General features: G+C 36.9%; 1 protein-coding gene across 13 annotated transcripts in view; it reads left to right on the top strand.

Annotated features, from left to right (window-relative positions):
- Positions 1 to 17,946, top strand: part of BBX (BBX high mobility group box domain containing) — a 281,580-nt gene that overhangs the window by 144,633 nt on the left and 119,001 nt on the right. Inside the window, exon 1 of one of the 13 annotated variants that reach the window (XM_079921625.1) lies at positions 8,517 to 8,535. The exons of the other annotated variants lie outside the window; for them this stretch is intronic. The gene's annotated coding sequence lies outside the window, so the exon portion shown is untranslated. Of the gene's footprint in view, positions 1 to 8,516; positions 8,536 to 17,946 lie in introns of those variants that run through there. 13 annotated transcript variants of the gene reach the window in all.

The raw sequence follows: 17,946 nt of genomic DNA, 5'->3' as shown, positions 1-17,946 counted from the left end.
GATGGTGAAATCGCGGTGGGGTTGCGTTCTCCTGTTTCTCCCTTTACATTTTTCTGGGGACTTCAAAGACCCATAGGGATACCCTCCCTTCCTCATCCCCCTCCTCCATTTAGAGTTTACAGTTATGAGTAGGATGAACCTGGACAAGTTTATTTTACAGGATTTAAGCCTATCATTTTCAATGGGGGACTCTGTGTAAGACTCACTGTCTGTGGTTAAGAGGCTACCGATGATGGTGCTGTGGATGTGTCTGTAGTGGAGGTAAAACGATAAGAGGCTAAGAGTAACAGATGTAAAATAATCATTCAAGCCAATAACAGAAGAGGGTCACAAGGAAGTTTATGGCTCATGCTGTAGGGAACTAAGAAATTTGGAGGAAGGGGCTGTTATTTCCGCCTGCATGGAGAGGAAGAGAGAAAGGGGCATTTTAAATAAGGGATCCCTGGGCAAATAAAAAGAGGCAAGGAAGTACTCAAACGCAGGAAGCTGGGCCTTGAATACACCTTCTGGGGTATTGGATATAGAGAAAGGCAATGGAAGTTTGGGGCCAGATTTTGGCAAGAGTTGGGGTGAGGCAGGGAGGGCACAAAAAATGATGTGGAATGCCTATCTGAGGAATTAAATTCTGGGACTAGACTGTGAAGTCCCACAGAGTTTGGATTCAGAGAATGAAAGGCTTAAAGCATGACTCTGAATAAATCTACTGATACAGATTAGTTTGGAAATGGAGATGATCACTTAGAAGTTATGTAAGCATCTCTCTTGGGGTGAGGGGTGCCAGAGGGCTTGGAAAAAAAAAGAAAATACATCCTGTCATGCTGGTTTTTTACAAGTAAATATTTAAGGCAGCATATGTGAGGCATTCTAAAAGGGATTTTCTGTACTATCTGTTTCCATTCTAACCATCCTGTGAAGTAGCTACTAGCCTACTTTTATAGATGAGTGAACAGAGAGGCCCTTAAATTAGACAACTGGTAGTGGTAAAAATTCATAGCCAGGCCTATCTGGCTGCCAAGTCCAAGCCTTTCCTACTCCCTTGCTCTGACTCATGAACCATGAAATGGAGAACAGATGAACTTTTTATTCCTTAGTTGATTTGTCATAGACTCCTTTCTTAGGAATTATTAAATGGATCCAAATTAGGATGATATTCATATACACATAATTGTATGTATGTCAGTACACCTGAATTTGAGTTTGATAAAGGTGTTATATGTTAGACTTAGCTGTTTCTCAATCACAGCATTTGAGAAAAATGCTCTTTTCTGATAATTTAGAGAAAAATGTCAATTGACAAAATTTGGGTCAGTGATATAGTTTATATCAATTTAGAATAAATAGGAAGAGATATTTCCTACCAAGTAGTAATTTTGGTGTATAGTGAATGAAATCAGTGTCCCAGTTTCCTAGAATAAAATTTATAGGATAAACTGGAACAGTTGTTTAGAAAAGAATGTTTTGGTTAATTTTTCTTACTCATTGAAAGTTAGCTAGAGAAGTCTTAATATTTGTAAATAAAATCATTGTAGAAATGTTAGTACACAACTGAATTTCTTATTAATAGTAAGTGAAGCTTATTTTTTAATGGGAAGATGAGCTTGGTGTCATCACTCTAATGATTAACACTTATTTCACAGTTTTAAATATTTATAGTATGTAGAAGAGGTGGGAGGTTTGAAGAAGTATGTGGTACAGACATCTAGTGAATTGCCCACTACCAACACCAACAACCTCTCCACCTCCTGCCTAAGACATTCTGGAAGGTTGTTTTTTTGTTTGTTTGTTTTTGTTTTTTAAGCTGATGTTAGCTTGTTTATATAATTCCTGACTTTTTCTAAAAGGTTACCCCCTCCTGGCCCATGTGGTCAATCAAGGAATATCGGTTAGTTGCTTTCTAGTTAAATGAGATTTACATATATATTTCATTTGCTGTTTCATCCTCCAGCTGTGCTAAGTGGAGGCTTTTTTTTTGGGTGGGGGAATCCTAATTTTTCTCTCTGTATAACCTGCATTTCATTCAGCAGAAATAGTTCTAGGTTCACAGACAAGAAGCGGCTGTCTGAAATATGTTCATTGACTCCGCTGAGTGTCTACAGTTGCCCAACAAAAAGTTCTTTGATTTGGGTAGTATAAAGAAATAAAAATAAGCATTCAGATTAGGTTTTGGCTGCTGTAATAAGAACTTCTGTCTGTAACTTGAAGTCTTGAATTTCATATGTAGTGTAATCTCATGTTAAAATTTGGACAAATTTGAGCCTAGACACCAATGAGACTGTTAATAAGAAGTCTTAAGTGATAATATGCTTACTATTTTTCTCTTGAATTATTTCTTTGACCCTCAAAGGAAAACATTGAATCTTCATCTCAAGGTTGACATGACAAGGGATATATCTCAATACTGTTCACAAGATGGAAGAAAATTGTAATTTTGTGTGTGTGCTGTTTGGTAAAAAAGCGATGAATGCTTTAGTTCACCAGAGAAAATCGATCCAAAGAATGAAATGGACAAAACCGGAAGCAATATATATTGAGAATGATATCCCCAAAGACTTTTAGGAACTGTAAAATTGAGTGCAGTGGTATAAAACTATTCACACATCTTATTAGATCCATCTAGGACTGCAAACTGATTGTCTACTTGAGAGACTTGCTGTAAATACTTAGGGAGAAAGAGTGTTGATAAGTCTCTGGCATAACTAAATATTCACAATGGAAGAGTGTATTAAAAGAATAAATTGTATTTCAGTTAGAAATCCAGGTTACTTTTATGATTCTGTTTTCTGAGATCCTTTTCTTGAAAATCATGTATCTTCAAAGTTTTCACTTGTGACTGTTCATCCCTGATAGGCACAGAAAAATTAATATGGTTGGGAAAAGCCCTAAACACCAAATTATGACCATTGACAAAACTCATTATTAAAACGTGGCAAATTGGAAATGCTGCCTCCTGCCTGATGACTTTTAGATGAAATGTAATCTTATGTCTGGAATGTTGAATTGAGATGTAGAGCAGATGTCTTAGAGTTATTTATGTGAAACCTTAAGGATCTCTTCAGCTTAGCTCCTCAAGTGTAAAATAAGTGCATTAATTATTTTATGTATTCTTACATAATTCTTAGTTCAGGTTATATAAGAAAGATTGTTCTTATTCTGAAATTACAATTTGAAAAGTAATTATTGGGAAGATTTGACCTATTAGTAGAAAGGTCCTAGCTACTTTATAGAGACATATGATGCAAAATGGTATTTTAAGTTAAAGAAGATCTAGGATAATATGATTGCAGTTTTCAAGCATAGCTGAATGTGGCATTTCATGGAAAAAACCTAGGTTGAAAATGTTGTGTAGTCCAGGTACAAACGTCATGGAACATTTACAGTGTTTTTGAATTTGTGATGTGCTGTACTGTCACTAGTTCCTTGAGATAGGATATACCCTCAGTGTAATGTGTGAATGATTTAGAGGTTGAAGTAGGGGGTGGTGTAAAAAGCAGCTACACAGTGGAAGAATAGAGACAATGGTATTTTTTTTTTTTTACTAAGTTCTGTCGTCTGTTGGAATATGGTATGGTGAGTTAATCAAACCTCTCCAGGATAATATTATGATCTTATGAATTTTCTCATAGGTCTGAATTCCTTTTTAGTTCTCATATATTGTTTTGCCTTTTTTTCAAGATGGTTGGCAAGGCAGTGGATGCATTTGTTTTGAATGTTGAATGGCTGTTGATCATTTTAATGAAACAAATTTAACGACGTGAATTTTTTTTTAATTTATTTATTTTTATTTTTGGCTGTGTTGCGTCTTTGTTGCTGTGCGCGGGCTTTCTCTAGTTGCAGCAAATAGGGGCTACTCTTCGTTGCTGTGTGCAGGCTTCTCATTGTGGTGGCTTCTCTTGTTGTGGAGCATGGGTTCCAGGTGCACGGGTTTCAGTAGTTGTGGCACGTGGGCTCAGTAGTTGTGGCTCGTGGGCTCTAGAGTGTAGGCTCAGTAGTTGTGGCACACGGGCTTAGTTGCTCCACAGCATGTGGGATCTTCCCGGACCAGGGCTCAAACCCATGTACCCTGCATTGGCAGGTGGGTTCTTAACCACTGCACCACCAGGAAAACACAATGACATGAAATTTAATGAAAATAAATTTTTATACTTTGTGGAAAGTGTCAATGATTTGCTTTCTTGTTTTAAAAAATATAAAATGAATAAACTTTTAGTTATTATTATATGTTGCCTTTTCAACTTCCTCAGTGATGAATGAAAATGAAAAATTAATCCCAGGGATGACTTTGTTACTAGTCCCAGCTCTTTCACCTTGAGCAAGTTCTGGGACCTTGAGCAAATTTCTTCATTTGGACCTGAATTTCCTCCTCTTTCACGGTTGAACGGGTAATCTTTAAAGTTTGTTCTAACTCTAGAAATCTGTGATTTTGAATGAAGAACAAAGTAGGAATTCGAAATAAGTATGAGTATTCCTAAATCAAGTTATTGAGTTTAATAAGAGAAGGAGTTCCACATTCATTATGTTTTTAGCAGAATTTTGATGAGGAAGAAAAGAGCAAGTTGGTAGAGAAAATATTCCTTACAGAAGTGATGCAAGGAGTTACATAGTAACACAACTTTGTGTGGGATTCAGTAACAGTGAGATTTGTTTGATTCAAGAAAAGGTTTTTCTTGGAGTAAGACAGTGAGTTTTTATATTCTGTCAAAAAGTTCAATTTCTGATAAAATGGCCATTTAAAATCTGTTTATAATAAACTTTTATTCTACATTTCTTTCAAACCCCCAGCATTTTTGCTTCATTACCCACCCATTCCCCACCTCTCCAAACCATAAGAATTGTTTTATTCATTTCCTCTTTAACTGAGTTGTGTAGTTTCTTCCCCAAATTAAGAGTATAGCCAAAAGTTTAAAAATTGTCAGGCTGTTGGAGAAAGAAGATTAAGATTAAGATCAAAGTGTGTCTCCTTTATAATAAGATTTTCCTTTTTACAAGTTGTTCTTTGATAAGAGAACAGATTATTAGTAAGACCTATTTCAAAATTTTTTCTTAGAAATATCTCTTAGGATGTTTGTCTACTGTATATTTTTTCAAAAATTAGTGTAACATATTACATGCAGAATTACTTTCAAAATTAAGAAGCCTATTTGATAGAAATGCATTTCTTAATATCTAAACATGTAGACGTTTTTTCATTTGATAGTTTATTTTCATCTAGAACAGTGAAAAGTCTCATAGAACAGTGTCTGTAGAAGAGGAGCTGTCTTCAGTGACAGCCTTCAAGTATTTCATTTATGTTGGAGGGTAGAAATGAACTACTTTTTACAGAGGGGTGTGACCACAAAAGTAAAGTTAATTCTTCTCCCTTTCGAAAAAATAAAGTGCATTCAAGCTTACATATGATGTATTTTGACCGAAACCATTAATAATACTTATGGAGATACATTTTTCAAGGGAAAAGAGCCTGTAAGTAGATCATCTATAATTGCCTTAAAAGTTGGAAACAAGTGTTACAGGAGCCTGAAAATGAGGCATTCAGATGTAAATATCTTTGAGAATTCTCAGACTGTGTAAGTAGCATTAAAAATGGTTCCTGTTGATTCTATTTGATTCTTTTAATACGTGCCAGTAATACCTTTGATCCAGAAAAGGTGTATGTGAATGTTCTTCCAAACACATACATCGTGTGATTCCTGAGTCATGGTCTCACTACCCTTTTAATTTTTCACAAATTAGTCTAAGTTTGTAGTAACATAAAAAGATCTCCTTTGTAATGATTTAAGTTATATCATTTTGGAAGTTTCAGACTGGAACCCTTTGCACCAGTAATGACTTTGGGACTCTTGACATTTAGCTGGATGACTGATCCCAGTGTATAGTTTGCCAAGTAAAGGGAAGACCTTGAGGCCTGCGATGTGTAGAATTGCTTTTGACTCACTCTGGTCCTCTGGCAGCCGTTGCAGCCTGGCGGCAGCAACACCAAATCTATGCACTTGCACATTTGAAAGCTGCTTTTCTTAGGCTCCCACAGCAGTTTGTATAGAGGAGGAGCCAAAGTAAGATGTCGACAGAGGCTTTCTCAAAAGCAATTCACTTATAAGCTACAAAGAACCCCTTTTAGATTTGGTCCTATCACTACACTCCTCAGACTTCTGTTTAAAGCCTTTGCTGAAGACGTAATGTTAGAGACAGGCCAGATAGGTTTTGTTGTGTTGAAGTCTATTGTAGAGTGTTCTCAAGAAATAGAGCCTTAAAATAATGTAGAGCTAGATGGGCCTCTCCAGAGCCAGATAGAGCAACCAGAGATTCAGAGGTTAGGTCATTTAGCCAAGGCATGCCCCTGCTTAGAGTCAGTATTTGAATCCACGTGTTTTTTGTTGTTGTTGTTGTTTTTCCCCAGACTTTCACTTAGTGTGTATTTACTGTGTCAGGAATATGGCCCTATGAGTGCTAAGGAATAAACATTAAAGTAGTAACAAAAAGGACACTTTTAACTGTAGATTAGAAGTTAAAGAGAAGTGTCACTTTCTCCAAATCTGACAGGAAGACCACAGATAAAAGTTTCAGACCCTGGAAACTGCAACTGATTCAGAGCTGAAAGAATGTGTGGTGTGTATATACTTACTTTTTGAGGTATGAGAGGTAAAAAATAGCAGTTTTGAGGGAAATCAGAGCTTTTCTTAAGTAATATAAGTTAGCCTGTGCACTTCTGTTTACCCTGCGGACTTCTGTTTCTCAACTATCACTTTTTGAGCACCTGTTGAGGAAATGGTATCTCCCCAGCTGTTGAAAGTTTAAGGACCATGCCAGTGGGGAGCAGAGGCAGAGAGGCAGCTCCTTCTACCCTCTCAGTAAACAATAACGGTTCCCACTTTAATAACTGCTGGGTCTGCTCCCTGGTCTCTTGGTCCCCTCTTCAAAATCACTGATGTAAATTTCTCCACAGAAGCTGCTTTGCACCCATCCCGCTATATTTTCTTTGATGATCATGAAGAAACTCACAGCTCTAACACTCCTATTTGCCCTTCATGCACATCTGGGCAGCATTTACCATGTGGACCTTTTATTTTAGTTTTTAAATTTTATTATTTGTTTATTTTTAAGATTTAATTTTTATTTATTTTTGGCTGCGTTGGGTCTTTGTTGCTGTGCGCGGGCTTTCTCTAGTTGTGGCGAGTGGGGGCTAGTCTTGGTTGTAGTATGCAGGCTTCTCGTTGCAGTGGCTTCTCCTGTTGCGGAGCACGGGCTCTAGGCGCCCGGGCTTCAGTAGTTGTGGCTCGTAGGCTCTAGAGCGCAGGCTCAGTAGTTGTGGTGCACGGGCTTAGTTGTTCCGTGGCATGTGGGATCTTCCCAGACCAGGGATCGAACCCGTGTCCCTTGCATTGGCAGGTTGATTCTTAACCACTGCGCCGCCAGGGAGGTCCCCATGTGGACCTTTTAGATTAAAAGTGAAACTGTAGTACTTTAAGAAGAATTTAATGGAAACATTCCATTTCTGTTTGAGGAAGAATAAAAAGGCAGTGTGAGATAGTGGAAAGGGTTCTAATTTTGTGATTAAGAGACCTGTATTTTCACTCTGCCACTAAGTTATTTGGTGAACTTGATCTAACCTTTGACCCCTGTGGATCTTGTTTTTTCCTCATCTGTAAATTGGAGGACACAGTGACCTCCAAGGATTGGATTTTGGATTTGCAGTCCCTGTCAATTCTATAAAAGGAAGCATCTCATTTTTAGAAGAGTAGTTCCTTAAACAGAAATTATACTATAAATTAAATATGACACCCGGGAACAGTAGTAAAACATGCAAAATTTTCCTAAAGATGTCAGATACAACTTGTGAACAACTCTTTTCTGAGTCAAAACTTTTCATCAGTGAGTGTGATGCTCTCCAAATAAGTTAGTCATTTCTGTTTTACAATGTGGGAGTCTGAAAATATCTAGATAATTAGAAGCTTTTAAAAATATTTATAGAGACTGCTTCCAAAGGCAAAATATTGCATCTATAACTAGGAAAATTTAGATAGATATGGAATTCATCTGTTTAAGTCTACCCCTAAACTGTTATCTGAATTATCACATACTAAAACTATGAACACTTAGGTTCCTCAGCCTTCTACTTTACCTCAATTATGTGTTTATATCACTTTAATTCTTTTCATTAATTTCATTTTAATTGGTCATAACTTGTGTTTCTGCCACCTCTAATGGTAAACCAGGGCCTTTGCAGCTTGTACAAAGGCTTTGCTGGAAACCCTGCTGATTTCTAAATACCAGATATAGTGTATTTAGACCAAGTGAATTTGTTTTCGTATAGTGTAGAGCAGATGTAATAGTAATTACTGTCCTCATATAATGATGCTAATATTTTATTGTTATCAACTGAAGTGAATGATAAAAGGATGTTAAATTGGATCTCCTTTCTAGCTTATGTATGCTGTCGTTACAGGTCCTGGAACACTTAGAAGATAACTGGGCCCTTTTTTATTCTCTGTGATGGTGGCAGAGGTTCAACTTGAGATATAAAATCAATATTATCAGTCAGAGGTGTGTTTTTTAAAAAAAGTTATATGTTATCCACCAGCTCAGATTACTAATTGGTGAGGAAATGCTGTAAGGGATGGCTGTTTCCTCATATAGAGTAGCTGTCTATTTTTATTGAGATACAGTATTATATTAGTTTCAGGTGTACAACATGATTCAATATATAAGTGTGTGTATGTATATGTAGTAAAATGCTTATTATCACAATAAGTCTAGTTAACATTCATCGCCACACATAGTTAGAAATTTTTTTTCTTGTGATGAGAACTTCTAAGACCTTCTCGCTTAGAAACTTTCAAATATGGAATTTAGTATTATTAACTATAGTTACCATGCTGTACATTTATCCCCAGGACTTATTTATTTTATAACTGGAAGTTTGTACCTTTTGACCACCCAAAGTAGCTTTTCTAAAGATTACTTCATAACACTGAAGTGTAAGCAGAGAAACTTTATAAAAATATCCACTAGGTGGCACTTTATATTTGGGTTTAGAATTGGCCCTGCAGCATTCCTGACTAAAGGGTATCATTGAAACAGAAAATGTCTTTCTTTGAAGGTTGGGTGTTCGTGAGTATCTGGACTTATATGAACTTTAAAATAATCCTAAAGTGAAAAGTTTTTATCAGTGATTTTGTCGTATCGCCCACTCATTGTAAGGAAAGTTTCTACAACATCCCTGACATGTTCTCAAACACATGATGTTGGTAACCTGTATTAATAACATGGGGAAGCCTGCTTTCCTAACCATTTTTTTCTTAATTTTATTAAAAAAACAGCAAGCCTAGAAAAAACTAGTCCTCTATTAGAATAGCCATCAATTAGAAAATAATGTATGTTTTCTGCCACATACAAGACATTGTGCTTATAACAGATATAAATTTTATATTTGGTGTGGTTCCAAAGTTCCTTTTAAGATAAGGTTGTAAGAAGCACTGGCCTGATTCTATGGAAGATTTTTGCTATTTGAGTTAAGCTTTCAAATAGTTAATTATTAATATGCTAATAATCTTATTCTGCATAGTGTATACAAATTTATGAATGATTTGGCTAATCTCTGTTTAGCCAATTAGTATTTTTAAAAGCTTATTCTTTATGAAAGCTTACAGTACACCCCGGTGTTTTCTTATTTACGGTTTTTGAATTATTTTTATTTATTAAAAACTTAACAAAAATTAGAAAAACTCAATCCTGTTATATAGAGATAATAGTGTGAACAATTCAGTGTTCATTCTCCCAGGCTTCTTTTTTTTGTCTATGCATATATAAGCATATTTATTATGTCGTATTTTTATAAAAGAGAAATTTTAATCTTCTTATGTCTCATGAACCTGTTCCTTATTTTTTTCATTTAACAGTTTATCTCAAATATCTCTTCATGCCAAGAAAAGGATTTTCATGTTGTTCCTTTTAAACTAATCTCCCACTGTTTATATTTTGGTTTTCCCCCAGTTTTTTCTACCCATAGAATTTTGAAATGCAGAAGTATTCCTTTACTTGTAATATTTACTGATAAGAGCACTAGATTAAAGCAGCGTGGGTCAGCTTAGCATAGCATCTGTTTATAAGTTGTGGCATCTGTTTATAAGTTCTCAGTGTTGAATGAATTTGTTACTTTTTTGACTATATGAGGTTAATGATTAGTAGTTGTTAATTATAGTTTATTTCAAGTTGATTTGAATGCTTATATTCCGTGACTGATCATAACGATGATAATAATAGCAAACTCTCATATACACTTACTCTTTGCAAGGTTCATACATATACACTTACTATAAGCAAGGCAGTACTCTAAGCAGTTCATATATTTTATATATATATATATATATATAAAGAAATTGGTTTAACCCTCACAATGTGGTAGGACTGTTGTTCCCCTTTGTATAGATGAGGATGCTAAGGCACAAAGAGGTTAGGTTACTTGCTCCAGGTAACACAGTTAATTATTTGTTGATCGAGGTTTATGAATCCAGGAAAAAACAAGAGTCCACACTGTTAACCTTTCTGCCAAACCACATGAAGCACTAGATGTAGCCAAAGTGGAATTAGGCAGGATGGTCTGGGATTTCTTTCAAAGTTGTATTTAAGGGCTTCGTTTAAAAAAAAAAAAAAAAAAGACTAGAAATCTAAGTGGCTTCTTTAAAATTGATATCGGTATCATCAGATTTTCTTACTGAATGCGATACTGGACATTGTAAAGTTCTCAATATAGATTAGAGTTACGCTACCTAGCAAATATTTTGTGAAGATGATACAAAGATACATAATTTTTAACTTGTTTGGAATTTATAGACCATGGTAATAATTTAATGTATATTACCCTAAATTTAGGCTCATGGAATTTTCTGGGCTTTGATTCAGGGCAGGCATTTAAAGCAGAACGTCTGGTAGCAATGAATAGCACCAGTAAGAAAGTCCGATTTGAGTCCGAGGGATCAAGGAAGGCTGGGAGGAACAAGTGTAAAGCAGAGCGTAATTTAAGATTTCAAATGCTTCCTGCTGAGCCCATAAGTGTTACTGTGCCCAGAATGCCATCACTGATAAGCGAGTCCTATTTTTGGATGACAGAGGGCTGAAGAAGCCAGACTTGCTCATTGGCCACATGGGACTGTTTGGTTCTGAGGGAAGTGTAGAAAAGTTGTTTGCAGAGCAGAGTTGAAGGGTGGCATAAATGAACACATCTGGCTTCCCTGTTTTAACTAGAGCTAACCCTGAGCAGACTAATTTACCTCATTTATCTCAAGGAGTGTCTGTTCCCAAGGCAAAAGATCGTGAAATCCAAATAGGATCCCAGAAGCCAAGGAGTACAAGTGGTGGTAGACATGCAAAAAGCAAGGGGGGAGTGGTTTCCAAGTAAAATGAGAATGTTGATTGGCCTGACTCTGGCGACAGAGCCAAATTACGAAAACATGAGGACTTGCTGCACCTGAAGGAGGCTGGGTTTTCAGTCAGAAACCACTAAAACCACTATTTATCTCATGTTTATAGGAGACCATTTGTGATTCTATTGAAGTACCAGGTCTTGCTATACCAGTTTTTAAAAGGCATCTAAGCTGTTGACGGGTCCTATAGGAGCTGCTGCACATGTAAATAAGGCAGGCACTCATGTTTCAACTTCTATATAAGTGATTATTCAGTTCTGACAATGAAAAAAAAGTAGAGATTTACAATTCCGAAACAAATTAATTTCATTAATTGAACAAGTTGGGTCTTTGTCGCTCTTCAAATAACTGACTAGAGGAAGCATGATTGTGGCGCGAATAAATAATGCTTTAGAAACCTGTTTTGACAAGGTTAAATCAATTTATATATCTCATATGTAATCAACACAGATAGATGTGGAAATATTAACTGACATAGAAGTTTTATGACATAAGGGTTAATGGTCAGAGGTTCATAGAAAATATTCAAGCTGACCAAGGACGCCTTAAGAATATAGTGTAGGTGAGCCTTGCATATTCCTGAAAATGGAAGGGGTGAGGTTGGGGTGATGGAGGTGTTAGTGAATGCAGTCATTCATGGGCTCTTCATGTGGGGAGAGCCCTATGAAGCTTGATTTTTTAGGGAGTTTAAATTATCTTTGTGAATTTTTATATATAGGGTTTATTTAGAGCAGTGATTCTCAACTGGCGGCGGGGGGGGACGGGGGGGTGCTGATCATAGTACTCCCTCCAGCCCCTCACCTTGGGAGTGTTTGGAAAGTTGTGGGACATTATTTTTCTCAGCGATTGGGGCATGTTACTACCTGAGATTGAGGAGGGGGATGAAAGGATGGGAAAGGAGCTAAGATGTGTGTTGACTCAGCAGGGAGTGAAAACAGTCTTGCCTAGTAAAGACCTGTCCCACACAAAATGCCAAAAGTATCCTCACTAAGAAATGCTGATTTAGAGTAAAGGATATTCCTGTAAGTTGAGCAGAACCATATAAGTAATTGGAAGTTTCTCCTCTTCGGACTCAGAGGATGCATGCCACATATATAAAGAATAAGGTGGATGGTACTATAATCCTGTAGAAATTCTGGAGGTTTCTACACTTACTATTTTATTAAGTTAAATTATCTTGTGGATACTTTTACTCAGCTGCTTAACTGAGGGTAAACTTTTATCTCCCAGTCTTCAGAGTAAAACTAACAGCGGGGATGCTGTAGATATAAATTCCCCAAATCTAACACCTGTGGGCTATAAAAGTCAATCTAGATCATAGAGGAGGCTGCACCTATAGCTACACCTAAAGCATGTTCTCAGCAGCTACTGATCACGTAATCCAATGTAAAATAAAATGACACATGTTCAGCATTCTTCATAACAGCACAGTGTAATGAAATCCAAAAGATAATTTGTAGTTAGTGAGGAGAAAAATCAAGCTTTATAATCGTACTACAGAAAAAAACTAATTTTGTCCCTCTCTTTTTAAAAGCAGATGTTGAATAAATTCTTGAAGATGTTAGGAACATGGATGGGGGGTGAGCAGGGGGTTGAAGGAAGGAAAGAAGCCTTAAGTTGCTAGGAACCTCTCATAAGGAAGGAACATTTACTAGCTTTCTTTCAGTGTTTTATGTTACTGAGATTCCAGATGATTCACTATGATTTCTTGAGCCATTTCTGACATTTGTCTGCAAGTTTAGTTATTTCTAGGACAGTTTGTTCTTTTGTCTGTCATTTACTGGATGCATTCTTTGTAGTCAGTATGCTTCAGTCAAGTGTGGAAGACATGAAAATTTCTATCCAAGGTGATAAAGTCGCGGTAGCTGTGTGAATAAAATACTGCAGGGCCCAGGGAACACATTCTAGCAAACCAACTCTGGCGTTTGATCACAGTATGGAAATCACTTCCATTACCTGGAAATGAGACAGAACAACGTCTCTACTCTCCCACTAGACCCACAGCGGTGGTTAATAAGCTAGGAGGCCTCTGGGATAAATAGACAATGGAATTTTTAAATTCACTCTTAATTAGCATATGGTATGTTGAGAGTCTGCTATATTTCTCTGTATGTAGTCAAATGCATGCTTCACGTCTTAATATTCTAACTATAAAACCTTCTACAGTAATTGAATTACAGACAAAAAGGTCCATTTGCTGTAGTTGCAGTCATTATGTAGTGAAGCAGTTAATTTTGAGCACGTGTGAAAAGATGTCACATGGTCGCAGACAGAATCAGAAAGAGAAAATGACTTTCCACTGCAGCTTATTGATTTGGTACCTCAGAAGCCTGCTACTTTGTTCTCTATTAAATTACATTTAAAATATCTGATTTTAAAACACCTTATTGGCTTTCTTTTTTGTTTATAATACATGTCGAAAACACTGAAAAGCATGAAGTCAAAAATGGAAATCACCCTCAATGCATATACTACTCCATATCCATTGTGAACACAACATTTTGATGTTTATCCTTCCAGTGTCTTTTCTATGTATAGATACACTTCTACAGATTGTTTTCTTCTAAATTAGAATCATGGGGTATAAATGTTGCTCTAAATGCATTTAAGGAGAGGTGGTTTTTTGTTTGTTTGTTTGTTTTTTAATTTCTTGATTACCTAATTTCTATGCCCTTTCTTGTTGAGAGTTTTCTTCCTATTTAGTGTTTTATTTGTATTTCACAAAGATGGTGGGATTCAGGGTTTGATGCGCTCTGGAGCTGTACATTTTAGAAATGTATGCTTTTTTGTGTGTGTTCCCTATATATCTGTAAAATCACTGCCATTTCGTAAGGATGGGAGGCAAAGTTTTCTTTTTCAGGGAAAAGAAAATGGCTATTTTGCTAGGGTATTGTAAGGATTTATTAATGACAACATTTGCCTGATGCTGACAGAGTGACATGATGATTATCGTTCCTTAATTCTGCTACCTAGCATGTTACTTGCAGATACTGTGAGTCACTGTGTGTTCACATGCTTAGGTGGTTAATGCTACTTTCAAAGTCTCAAAAGTTAGATTTGGCTTTTGGGGTCATGTTCAATCAAAATCATATTTTATGAAAGCATGGAATACTTTACTATCCAAGTTTAGATAGCAGTTCTCTGGTATCTATCAATATATCAGCTCTACACTTTGGGAGTGTATGTATATGTGTATGTGTGTATGTGTGTGTGCATGTGTGTGCGCGTGTGTGAACTTTAAAAGCATAGCTCTTTTCCATGGAAGGTGTTCTTTTTCTCATTGCCTGAAAAAATCCTATTGTTGTAATGGGGGATTTTGACCTAGGATTACAAATCTTTCTTAGCGTTCAGTTAGATACTACTGTTTCTCTCTACTAATTGAGCTTTAAGGGTTATTAATTACCAAAGATAAGAGCTTAACCCCATAATTTTACCATGTTAATGTCTCTTGTTTCCTCCTTATATTACGAGATCCACAACCAATAGCTGTTGAAGTTAAGAAAATATTTTTGAATAAATGGTACAATGCTATGGTATTTATCTCCCCTAATTGTTTAAAATGGACCATAGAGACACTAGGAATATTTTTATTGTTTTAAAATAGACTTGCTTCATTATTGAAACCACATATTGCCATCAGACTTTTGCTGAAATAGAAAATGAAGGTTGAGAATGGATTTCATTTTAAACAGGGTTTAGGTTTAAGGTCCTCAAACTTTTTTCTCATAGTTGTAATTATGTTCTACTGAGATAAAGGTCCCTGTCCAAGGAGATGCTGAATGACTCTCCAGGACAGTCCGACATCACACAGGTGGTCAGGTGGATGCCGTTACTATGACAAGTCCTCATATCGTCAGAGCAGGCAGAACTCTCCCAGGTAGCAGCTGTGGCAGAGCATAAGCAGCTACTTCTAGGCTGACGGCTAAAAGCTAATAACTCACATGATTGAATTTCAGGGAATATTTTTCCCATATTTGGGAGCAGGGGTGCCTAACTGAACTATCAGTGTCAGCTATGAAAAGTGAGAAAAATGCTTTTCAAAGATCAAAGGCAGATATTGTACTTGGAATTTGTTCAAGAAGAGTAACTTTGCAATTACAGATATACTTTTAACTGCAGTATCTTGTTATCTGTCTTCAAAGGAAAACTGCTTGTTGATAGTTAGGCTACTTCCTGCCTTTAATCTTTTTTTCTGACTATGGACAAAGGGTGGGGCGGCGGGGGGAAGCAGTACCACAGTAGTGGTGATCCTTTTTTATGAGTCGTTTTAAAACACCCGCAACTGATTTAGGCATTTTAGAAATTAAAATTGGTTCTGGTAGAAATGCAGTTCTAATTCTGTGGTAGGGTCACTGCAAATGGCTTCCAGATAACTTCCTGCCAGATCAGGTCAACGGTGTAATCTTCAGAGAAAAAGGAGAATGGAAAATAAGAATTTACGTGCTTTAGGAGCCAGGCCCTTATATAGATTGCTAGGAGGCTACCAAAGTGGAGAAGCAAGTTTTAAGAAATAGGAAACCGTCCTGACAGGAGACAGTATCCGACAGGGTGAAGATCCTGATTTGTCAGCTTGACAGATTCTTGTTCCTGGAACTGGCGTAAAGCTACCTCGATCCGCTTAACCAGAGGGTATTTAATCAGGTGCTTGCTACAAGGAATGTTGAAGGTGGTAATTTGGGTCCACATTAGGCTAGTTGCAAAGTCACACTTGAACAACCTAACCAAGATGATTTTTCTAAAAGAAATTGAAGGAAGGAGAGGGAGGAAAACTCATCCAGGATTGAAACTCATCAAAGTTTGCTGAAAATTACGTGTAAAAGAAACACCATTTCCTTTCTTTCTCAGCCTTCATTTTTCTTCATCCACTCTCGCCAGTGATGCATCTGTAAGAGGATAATGCAGGTTGTCCTGCCATGAGTAATGGATCCTGATTTCCACTTTTCTGATTGCTTGCTATCTGCTGTAAGTAATGCCTTACAGAAATACTCCCTGTGTCCTAGAGCATTTTGACTAATATTGTGTTTTGGGCAAAAGTCCCCCAAACCATGGAATCCTTCATTCAACTTTCCTGATTTTTGTCTTTATTGATTGATTTTCAGTTAACTCTCAGTGCAGGTTTTTGCTCTCCTACATTTTGCGGCCACTAGGTTTTTTTGTTGGTATGTACTTTTTCTTTGAGATATTTTATTCTTTCAAATAGCAAGGAACCTGGAGAATTGTAAGTTTCTCAAACAGATCATTTCTTGGCTGTTCCATTCTGCAGTGATTTCTTTCATTAGGATAATAGAATAAAATTGCCCTTTAGAAGCTTTTCCTATATTGATCCAGTTCATTTCATAGGCTGAAAGTGGAGGAAGAGAAAGAAAGAGTTCTTTCTATTATTTGATTGTAAATGAACCTGGCAATTCTGAATTTTTTAAATGGTGGTTTTCTCATTTGTCTTACTAATAATACAACTTTAAAGCAATCTCAGGTTTGTAATTCAGTAAACAACAAACCAAAATACCCTAATAATAATGATAATAATTTGCTCAAAAGGGACCAAACTTTATACCAACTCAGAGAATAAGAAGATTTAATTTTAAACCCAACTTTTTGTGAACTTACGTTTACAGAGCTTTAAATTGATGGGGTGGTCTGTGATTTCTAAGGTCCCTTTCAGTTCTAATGTGCAGTTTTATTAGCCAACCCAAATTTATACCTCGTAGAATCCAGTGTCTAGAAACAACCATGAGAAATCTTCTGGTTTGCCTCTCTCCATTTTAGCAGTAGTAGAGTCCAATTTTTATATAAGAATAACCATTCTTCCCCCCACCCCTGTTCCCTTTTTTTTTTTTGTGGTACGCGGGCCTCTCACTGTTGTGGCCTCTCCTGTTGCGAGCACAGGCTCCGGACACGCAGGCCCAGCGGCCATGGCTCACGGGCCCAGCTGCTCCGCAGCACGTGGGATCTTCCCAGACCAGGGCACGAAACCGTGTCCCCTGCATCGGCAGGCGGACTCCCAACCTCTGCGCCACCAGGGAAGCCCTGTTCCGTTTTTAATGTGTTTAAAAGAATTTCATCTTTTTTGATGATAGGTACCTGGCCAGTAATTTCTGACTGCAGTATGTTTAGGGAGCATTCCAGACAGGACTTGAGAATTACAGTTACAGAATTCCCAAAGTTCGGTAGTGGTTGTGGTTCAGATACTGTCACATTTATGAATGAAGTAGTTATAGCTCTTGCACCTGCTGCACCTCCCACATACTTTGCTTTATCCTGCCCAGGGTGTGAGGTTTGTAGTAGCAGAGGAGAAATTAGGATTTAGGGATCCATATAACCGTTTGGTAGCAGAGATACCTCTTAGATGAATCTCAGAATTTTTGAAAGTTGTTATAACATATGGACTCCAGGATTTTTGGGGAATACTAAGTAAAACAAGTTTTAGTTACGAAATACTTAACTAATCAGCCAAAGAGTTGGCGGGAGGGGAAAGTCACCCAACAAAATATTTATCTGGAGTCTGTTAATATTTACTTCTTATATAAAAATC

This window comes from Stenella coeruleoalba (genome assembly GCF_951394435.1).
Source record: "Stenella coeruleoalba genome assembly, chromosome: 5".
NCBI classification, from domain to species: domain Eukaryota; kingdom Metazoa; phylum Chordata; class Mammalia; order Artiodactyla; family Delphinidae; genus Stenella; species Stenella coeruleoalba.
Note: the sequence above shows the minus strand (reverse complement) of the source record. Positions and strands in the feature narration are given on the sequence as shown.